This window comes from Hordeum vulgare, chromosome 3H (genome assembly GCF_904849725.1).
Source record: "Hordeum vulgare subsp. vulgare chromosome 3H, MorexV3_pseudomolecules_assembly, whole genome shotgun sequence".
NCBI lineage: Eukaryota > Viridiplantae > Streptophyta > Magnoliopsida > Poales > Poaceae > Hordeum > Hordeum vulgare.
The window spans coordinates 249,121,489-249,132,328 of NC_058520.1; positions in this window are offsets into that span (position 1 = coordinate 249,121,489).

Sequence of the window (10,840 nt, forward strand, 5' to 3'; positions counted from 1 at the left end):
TGCTTATGTTGTTGTCTATCTCTTACTTGTCTTAGTTGTTCTTGTTGTTAGCTTAATATAGGTTCACCTCGTTGTTGCTACTTTAGTGAACCCGTATGTTGCTTACCCTAACTTGCTAAGATTAATTAAAAAGTGCTCGTTGCCTATTCACCCCCCCCCTCTAGTCAACCATATCGATCCTTTCACCTGCCTTACATTATTTTGCCCTCTTCATAGGTAGATGCATTAATGGCAAGATTGAGCATTGTCACCTCTGTGCACCTGACCTTAGTATTCTTAAGAGCGCAGTAACGGGTGATAGAAGTTTGAACATGGGAGCTATAATCGCGAGGAGGCTAAATAATAATGCTAATGAAGGGGATTTCTTTGGTGGGATCTATGCCACTCGCACAGCAAATTTCCTTGGAATACCGATCTGCACAGGAGATCCCCCGCTCCATACAACTTTCCTTGGTCGCGCAGCTATGATACGTTATCAGTTCCTTGAGAGGGATAATGAATCCCTCCTATACCGGTTAATATTTAACCGACAACGTGTTTTCCATATTACCCTTCGTGCTCGTGCCTTCTTTGACTTTCACGTAAAACGGAGATATTACATAACCAGAGGAGAGGTAAGGGAGTATGAGAGGGAGGCAAAGGTTGCTCGCCTCTGTGAGGCAGCTATTCAGGCGGTAGCTGCCGCATTCCCGTACAACCCCCATTATGATTTTGGATATCGCACGGACCAGCCGTGGGAGTAGACCAACTTAGGCCAAAAGCCTAAGCTTGGGGGAGTACGTGTTTCTCACCTACTTTATATTCTTGATCACACATTCACTTTGATAGTCGGTGTTCACACCTTGCCATTGTATCATCCATGCTAGTTTATTTCTTTTTATCGCTTTCTTCTCGTGTGTTTGTTTAAATTGAGAAAAAAATAATTTAGTTGTAAGTTTACTTTCTAGCTTGCTTTGTGGTAATTAAAAAGAAAACCCAAAAAGATTTCCCGTTCTTCTTCACACATTCACTTTGATAGTCGGTGTTCACACCTTGTCATTGTATCATCCATGCTGGTTTATTTCTTTTTCTCGCTTTCTTCTCGTGTGTTTGTTTAAATTGAGAAAAAATAATTTAGTTGTAAGTTTACTTTCTAGCTTGCTTTGTGGTAATTAAAAAGAAAACCCAAAAAGATTTCCCGTTCTTCTTTTGCTTGTTGGGAGCTTTCTAGTGTAAATAGTTTCCTTTTTCTTTGGGTCAAAGTAGAAGACCATGATTAAAATGTTTAGTGGCTCTCACATGCATGATTGTTTATCCGTCAAAGAGCCATATTACTTTGTCTTCTCCTCTGAGTTTGCTTGCATATTCCAGCTTAGTCCAACGCACGTACACTCTCATTATTAACATCATTCGGTCGTGCAAGTGAAAGGCAATAATGACGATATATGATGAAGTGACTGAGCCTAGAAAAGCTGGTATGAACTCGACCTATTTTGTTTTTGTAAATATGACTAGCTCTTCGTTCCTAATTCAGCATTGTTATGAGAGAAACTTGTTTGCAATGACAACTTAGAGATCATAGTTTCTGATGCCATGCTTAATTAGCTAGGAGCTTATAATGGTTTGTCTTAGATGCCAACATGAATTTCAAGACGATTATGATGTAGTGTGATAGGATAGTATCCTCCTTTGAATGATTCAAGTGGCTTGACTTGGCACATGTTCACGCATGTAGTTGAAACAAAGTCAACATAGCCTCTATGATATTCATGTTTATGGTGATTTATATCCTACTCATGCTTGCGCGCAATGTTGGTTAATTTCAATGCATATTGATGACTGTTGTCGCTCTCTAGTTGGTCGCTTCCCAGTCTTTTGCTAGCCTTCACTTGTACTAAGCGGTAATACTGCTTGTGCATCCACTTCCATAAACCCAAAGTTGTTCCATATGAGTCCACCATACCTGCCTATATGCAGTATCTACCTGCCGTTCCAAGTAAATTTGCATGTGCCACTCTCTAAATCTTCAAGTAATGATCTGTTTTGTATGCCCGAACCGCTCATGTGGTGACAAGGGGCGGTCAGAATCTTCTATGCTAGGCGTGTTATCCTCGATATGTGTTTATTCACTATCACTCACGAGAAAGGGGACGATAATCGGAATGCCCAGTTCCATGCTCAAATCGATATAATTGCAAACAAAACTCCCCCTGGATTGTTGTTGGTATGGACGGCACCCGAGGATTCGGCTAGCCATGGAGTGTGATTGATCGGTGGTGGGGGAGTCAAAACTTTACTTTTCTGTTTGGGAACCGCCTATAATATGTGTAGCATGGAAGATGGTGAAAACTCTTGGTCATCGCATTGACAATGAGAACATACCACTCAAAATTATTTATCTCTGTTTTAAAAGCTTGAGCTCTGGCATCTCTGCAAATCAATGCTTCCCTCTGCGAAGGGCCTATCTATTTATGTTTCTGCTGAGTCATCCTCTTCTTATTAAAAAGCACCAGTTAGAGAGCACCTCCATCATTTTTATGCTTTGCTATCAATTCTACGCTTATTTTTTACATTTAGCTCGAGCATTTTCTGCATCCTCTCAGTTGCATAGCACCAACGATTTTGCACGGGCCCACCCAATCTTGCCTTGGTCGGTAGACGTAAAATCAAATGTTGCATTGGATTAAAGAAGCCCGACGGAAAGATCTTCTCTAACTTGCACAACAACTCCGGTGCAAACTCCTCCATGTCATCTACCACGCCAGGTGAAAATTCTTTCGCACAAAGAACACGGAAGAAATAGCTCAGCTCGGCCAGTACTAGCCATTCATCCTGAGGAATAAAGCCACGTAACATCACCGACATTGCCCTGCTCTAGCCATATGTGCCAGTCATGACTCTTCAGACCAAAGATTTTTATTTTTTCAAGACTTGCTCCCCTCTTTAGATTCGTTGCACACCCATCGGGGAACATCAAGTGCATTTTGACCCACAAGATAATTTCCCTCATAGCTGGCCTTCCAAGATTGAACCAGGCCTTTGGCTTCGACCACTTCTACTTTCTTTTGCCTTCTCGCATGTTTTGTAACGGTCTATGACATAGTGTCTCTTGATCGACTCTAGCCTTAGTATTATCCTTTGTCTTCCCATCTATGTCGAACAATGTACCAAAAATAGCGTGTCCGATATTCATTTCAGTGTGCATCATGTCGATATTGTGTGGAAGAAGGAGGTCTTTGATGATGAGGACATGACTACCTTTGATATTATCACAATCATTGCATATGCATATTTATTGGAGGTGATTTCTCATAAAACTCATGCAATAATTTATTTATGTTATCCGGAACAAAAATACTTCACCAGTTTTTATTTTATGCCTAAATACAGAATGGCCAAACACTTGTATGAATCACGTGTGATGACAAGGGAAGAGGAAATAGTTGGATGCTATTGAAGAGGTCATCTCATGTCAAAGGAAATAATTAGTTGTTTTTTAAGAAGTTTTCTCACGTCACTTTTAACCCAAGAGAATATAGAGTCCAAGTCTTTCACGTTCTGGACTTAGATTCGGACTGCACAGACATACCTGTACCAAAACGCCTTCAACTTTTTCATCTCGACTCCAAATTGCGTGATTCTTTTTGGGCTGCAAAGTAGATTTTACTAGCTTCCAAGCCCAATTGGAATCACCTTCAAATTCATCTGGAGCGTGAATATATCGACCAACCAAAATGACGTTGCACCAGAATCCGAGTCAAACAACAAGTCCAAAGGTGTTGCACCACCTCCACTTGGGCACATAGGCCTTGTACGACCTAGGGTTAGTTTTAGGCTGCCTTGGGTTGTCCTCCGACCTCCTTGGCCGCCACCCCTTGTTCCTATATAAGTAGATCAACCTAGTATCTTTTTGGTTGGAATTTATTTAGTGAAAAGTTAGCCATTGCAACTTCGTGTACTTCGTTTGTGTCCAACGACCGGTCTAAGACCGCTGTCGGATCCCCACCATTTTTTGAAGCAAAACTTTAAGGAAAACCCCCACATCGAGTTTTTTAAGAATAATAAGAACCCAAATTCGTGCCCGTGGGGACTTGAACATGGGTGGCTGGGTTGTACATCCACTCCACTAGCCAGGTGAGCTAGGCTCACTTCCTATGGATCCCCACCATTATCAATACTTCATATATATTCGCAATAATTAGATTGCTTTTATCATATTCTTGCTTGTTCTTCGATTGCTTGCAGAAAGAGACCTTCGTGGTCAGGTTGATCGTGCTCCGGCGTGGTCAATAACCTCTTGGAGTTGGTTTAGCGATTGCTAAGGCGCAACGACGTGCACGTTTGTAGTCGGATCATCAAAGTCATATCCACCAAATCGATAGTCACCTTCTCACCGAAAGATCGGGATATCCTCGCCCCTATCAAGTGGCAAGTGTCCTATCAAGTGGTATCAAGTGACATCCTCGTCGTTGAGCGTTTATTCAGCATTGCATATCTGAATTGATTATTGGTAATCTTTTGCTACCATACATTAAGCCTTCCTAGCTCCACATATTTCTACATCGTGTATACATAAGTTTACCTGGTAATTGCTTTACTCAATCTTCGGAGATATTGACATCGTCGGTTGTCGGTCACCGCCTGCTGCATGGTAAGAATTTGTAAGACATTGATATTTGCTTTACCGTGAGCGTTTTATAACCACATCCTCGTAGTTCATAGGAACAATATTCTTGGATTTTTGTTTCTTGTGTCTACTAGTCATGACAGGATCCAGAGTTGTTAGTTCATGGGCTTCTTCGATCGTGGGAGATGTGCCACCACAACAACTGTTACGAGAGGTGCAGAGAGATACAAATGCACATCATGAGGTTAATATTTCTATACCACCATTTAATGGTCGTTTTAGACCTGCTTTATATATTGAATGGGAATTTGAAATAAATGATATATTTGCTTCCCATAATTTTGCTGGACATAAGAAAGTTAAGGTCGCGGTTGGTTCTTTCACCGGTTATGCTTTAGTTTGGTGGAGCGAATATTGTCGGTTACACCGTGATTATAGACCTACAACTTGGTATGATTTGAAACTTGCCATGAGACACGCATTCGTTCCTACTTATTATACTCGTGGCATGATTAAAAAGCTACAACATTTAAAACAAGGTAGTGACACTGTAACAAAATATTATGATGATTTACAAACAACCTTGTTGCATTCCTCATTAGAAGAAAGTGAAGAAGATTTTATGGATAGATTTTGGGGAGGGTTAAACCATGATATTCAGGAGATACTAATTCATGAAAAGTGTTATCATATGGATCGTTTGTTTCGTCTTGCTTGCAAAGCTGATCGAGAAATAAAATGATGTATTGCCCACAAGGAGAACAAGCGCAAGGTGCTTATTCCAAGAGTTGATATGGTTGTTCCTTCAACTACTGGGTGTACGATGACAACCACATCAATTGTTGTGAGGGATACATCACCTTCACCATGTGACATGTTACTATCGAGAGTGCCTACATCATCTGAGTTTATCATAAGAGGTAATGAAAAAGGTACCTATCTTCCATCTCCACATGAGTATGGTGAATGCCTTGTCAATTGCAATGTACCCTGTGATGAGCCACCTATTACTTTGATCACACCACCTAATTTAGAGGACTACGTTGATGATTTGACTTTGTCGTGTGCTCAAACAACTACAATATCAAAAAATTTGAGTGCACCCATTGAATTATCAATTGTTGGGAAAGAACCATGTGAAAAAGAGAATAAATCAAATTTGGATCAAATATGTTTGAAAATAATTGTGCCAATGTTTAATCATTTTGATATGACCTCCAATCTTCATGATGATGCTATGTCAAATGACATGTTGCATGTTTGCTTAGTTCAGCCTGTTGTAGCATGTACATTTGAAACAATTCAATTTTCTTCACCAATGTTGGGATGGTATAGTGATGAGCATTGTCAACCTTTTGATATAAATAAGAGCTTCACTTATATGTGCAAACCGAGTTGCAACATTTTCATGCTTTCTACTTCTTGTGATAATATTTTGGCTTTATATTTCATAACATATGAAAGTTACTCATGTATACATGTGTCATATGTGCAAAAACCAAGGGAAGTGAAAATGGATGACATATACATATACAACATGTACATCTTGTCGCTTTTGTTAGTCAAAATTCAGATTAAGCAGCGCCGAGGACGGCTTTATTTTCAAAAAGGGGAGAATGATGAGGACATGACTACCTTTGATATTATCACAATCATTGCATATGCGTATTTATTGGAGGTGATTTCTGATAAACTCATGCAATAATTTATTTATGTTATGCGGAACAAAAATACTTCACCTGTTTTTATTTTATGACTAAATGCAGAATGGCCGAACACTTGTATGAATCACATGTGATGACAAGGGAAGAGGAAATGGTTGGATGCTATTCTAGAGGTCCTCTCATGTCAAAGGAAATAATTAGTTGTTGTTCAAGAAGTTTTCTCATGTCACTTTTAACCCAAGAGAAGATAGAATCCAAGTCTTTCACGTTCTGGAGTTAGATTCGGACTGCACAGACATACCTGTACCAAAACGCCTTCAACTTTTCCATCCGGACTTTGAATTGCGTGATTCTTTTTGGGCTGCAAAGTAGATTTTAATGGCTTTCAGACCCAATTGGAATCACCTTCAAATTCGTGCGTAGCATGGAGATATAGACCAAACAAAATGACGTTGCACCAGAATCCGAGTCAAACAACAAATCCAAAGGTGTTGCACCACCTCCACTTGGACCCATAGGCCTTGTACGACCTAGGGTTAGTTTTAGGCTGCCTTTGCATGTCCACCCACCTCCTTGACCGCCACCCCTTGTTCCTATATAAGTAGATCAACCTAGTAGCTTTTTGGTTGGGATTTGTTTAGTTAAAAGTTAGCCATTGCAACTTCGTGTACTTCGTATGTGTCCAACGACCAGACTAAGACCGCTTTCGGATCCCCACCATTATCAATACTTCATATATATTTGCAATAATTAGATTGCTTTTATCATATTCTTGCTTGTTCTTCGATTGCTTGCAGGAAGAGACCTTCGTGGGCAGGTTGATCGTGCTCCGACATGGTCAATAACCTCTTGGAGTTGGTTTAGCGATTGCTAAGGAGCAACGACGTGCACGTTTGTAGTCGGATCGTCAAAGTCATATCCACCAAATCGATAGTCACCTTCTCACCGAACGATCAGGACATCCTCGCCCCTATCAAGTGGCAAGTGTCTTATCATTTGAAGTAAGGCAGATCCCAGAAGCATGGCTTGTGAGTCCAGTCATGTTTTGAATTATACCCCTTGAAATACCCTCGACACTCTGGATCAGGCTCGAGGGCATTTAACTGATCCAAGATTTGTTGGCGTGTCAACGCAGGAGGTGCCAAGTTTTTGACAACTTTACCTTTAGGAAAGTTCTTCTTGTCTTTTTTGAACTGATGGTCAGGATCCAGGAACTGTCTATGCAAGTCAAAGAAAGAATACTTCCGACCCTCCTGCAACCAATGAAACTGAAGAGTTTCCTTGCATTGGGGGCACGGGAACCTTTCATGCACACACGATCTAGAGAATAGCGCATACGCCGGCAAGTCATGCATAGAGTACATGTACCACACATGCATTTTGAAGTTTTGTTTTCTAGCGACATCGTATGTCTTGACCCCATTACCCCAAGCTTCTTCCAATTCATCCTTAAGCGGCTACAGGTACACATTAATATTCTTCCCCGGATAATTGGGCCCTCGAAGTATCAACGTTAGAAATATGTTCTTTCTTTGCATAATCTGCCGGGGGGATTGAGTGGAATGACAAATACATGCCAACAACTATATTGGGTTGTCGTCATGCCGAAGGGATTAAAACCATCCGTGGCAACGCAGACTCGAGGATTCCTTGGATCTGCTGCTTTATCCTGATGCAATCCATCGAAATATTTCCACGCTTCCCCATCCGATGTGTGTACCGCCATCTTATTCCCATCCGCATCTAGTTCGGTTCTTTTGCCCAATTTATGCCATGTCATCTGTTTGGTTGTCTCTTCAACCATGAAAAGACGTTGAAGCCTTGGTACGATTGGCATATATCGAAGAACACTAACTGTAATTTTGGTCTGCCTCTTCTCACCCATACCATTGTCTACCACAAGATACCTGCAAGACTCGCAATTGGGACAATAGTCCAAGTGTGCATACTCCTTCCTAAATAAGATACTTCCTTTCTCACATGCATCTATCTTCTCACAGGGCATCTTAAGTACACGAAGTATTTTGTCCGACTAGTACAAGTTTGCACGCATGACATGGCCTTTGGGTAGGAAGCGTCCAAATAGTGTCATCATCGCGTCGTAGCATTCTATTCCCAAGCTGAACTGAGCCTTCAGAGCCATTACTTGTGCAATTGCATCCAGCTGACAAAGCTCAGTGTGCTCATGGAGAGGACGTTTTGAAGACTCCAACATTTCATAGAAGGCCTTTGTGGATTCCTCCATCTCATCTTCCGAATCCCGAGCATCATCAAAGTCTTGCACCATGTATTCGATCCCGGTACCATGCTCGTCGGTGCGACGACGGACCACCTCAGTTCTGGTGCCTTGTATAGACTCACCATGAAATGTCCACACCTTATAATTAGGCTTAAAACCCCTCCTTTGCAGGTGTTTAAGCATTATAGCCTCTATCATCTTTTTATAGTTGTCGCATCCAGGACAGGGGCAATAGTTTCTTTCGTGGCCATTTGCAAATGCGGCTTTCACAAATTCCTTGGTTTTTCCAAACCATTCTTTCGTCATCTCTTTCTGATTAGGGTGACCGGTATACATCCACGCATGATCACTCATCTTGCCTAGCTACTAAAAACACAAGAAATATATTTATATATAATTTAGCATATATATTCATGAGTTAATCAAGTTCGCCATTTTTATTACGTCCATGCAACCTACATGCTAATAGGTAAAGATAGGTCCTAATCCCACCCGAGTATGTATAGATTGGGTTCATTTTCCCATGCTCTGCTCTGCATCCAATGCAAAATTTCGGCAGCACCTCCCCGCTGTTCTCCTGATACACGTCTCCGCAATAAACACAGAGGATGTGTATCCGGAGAACAACAGGGAGGCACTGACGAAATTATGCATCGGATCCGGAACAAAGCATATGGGAAAATGAACCCAATCTACACATACTCGGGTTGTCCATGGATAATGTTGGACAATTCGAAAGAATCACTGTTATAAATATAAGGAAATGCATGCATATTTATAATTGTAACCCTTTCGAACGGGAGACGCCTACTGGTCACGCATAGTGATAAATTAATTTAATTACCTAAATCTAGCAAGTTTCATCTGAATACCGACCCACAATAAATGAAGGGGCGAGGAGGAGATGACATTTGTACTGACCCACGAATGCAGGGGAGGAGCTCGTACAACGCGCGGGGAGGTCTTCGCACAACAGACTTCAGAGCGGCGAGACAACTATCACCTGTAAATCCACCCGATGAACACAAATATGCTAATTATGTCTTTTTGGAGCTATATGGGCTAATTATGTCATTTTAGAGGAAAACAAGCTAAGAATGTAATATTCATGAGCTAACCAAGGTTTTATGCCATTTTGAGCTTATTATGTCATTTTGGAGGATAATTAGTTAAGTTGTGAGCTAACCAAGGTTCTTATGATGTTTTTACCCTAACTAAGCTAATTATGTCATTTTGGAGGATAATTAGCTAAGTATGTCTTTGTTGGGGGGAAATAAGCTACGTAGAAGAAGAAAGAGAAGAAGCAAGAAGAGAAGGAGAAGGAGAGGGAGGAGAAGGAGAAGGAGGAGGAGGAGAATGAGAAGGAGGAGGAGGAGAAGAAGAAGAGAAGAAGAAGGAGAAGAAGAAGGAGAAGAAGGAGGAGAAGGAGGGAGAAGAAGAAGGAGAAGAATGAGGAGAGAAGAAGGAGAAGAAGGAGGGCTCCTTCTCCTCCTCCTCCTCCTTCTTCTTCTCTTCTTCTTTTCGTTTTTCCTCTTTCTTCTCCTCTTCTTCTTCTTCTTCTTCTTCTTCTTCTTCTCCTCCTCCTCCTCCTCTTCTCCTATTCTTCCTCCTCTTCTTCTTATTCTTGCTCTTATTTCTATTTCTATTTTTCTTTATCCTCTTCTTCTACTTATTCTTCTTTTCTTCTTTTTTCTCTTCTTCTCCTTATTTTTTTCTTCTTCTCTTCTTCTCTTATTCTCTTATTCCTCTCTTCTTCTTTTCTTCTTCTCCTTCTTATTTTTTTCTTCTCCTCCTCCTCCTCTTCTTCTTCTTCTTCTTCTTCTTCTTATTCTTATTCTTCTTCTTATTATTATTCTTCTCCTTCTTATTTTTTTTCTTATCCTCTTCTTCTTATTCTGCTCCTCCTCCTCCTCCTCCTCTTCTTCTCCTCTTCTCCTCCCCTCCTCTTCTTCTTCTTCTTCCTCTTCTTTCTATTAAGATAACTAACTAGTGGCAGATGGTCTTTATATGAAAAGCTAAGAACTAAATAACAACTCCAATAACATCAACCACTACTACAACAACTACAATAAGAACAACTACTACAACAACTACAATAACAACAACTAGTACTACAACAACAATAAAAAATCAACTTTGTAGTTATAATCTAATTCCAAAAAACTAAATAACAACAAGTTAATTTTCCCATGGGGGTGGGGGTGTGGGGGCTCACCGGCAGGGGCGGGTGTGGCGTCGTGGGCGGCGGGGCGATGCCGGGGTGTTGGGGCTGCGGGGCGGTGGAGCGGCGGCGTCGGGGGTCTGTGGGGCACCGGGGCAACGCCGGGGGCG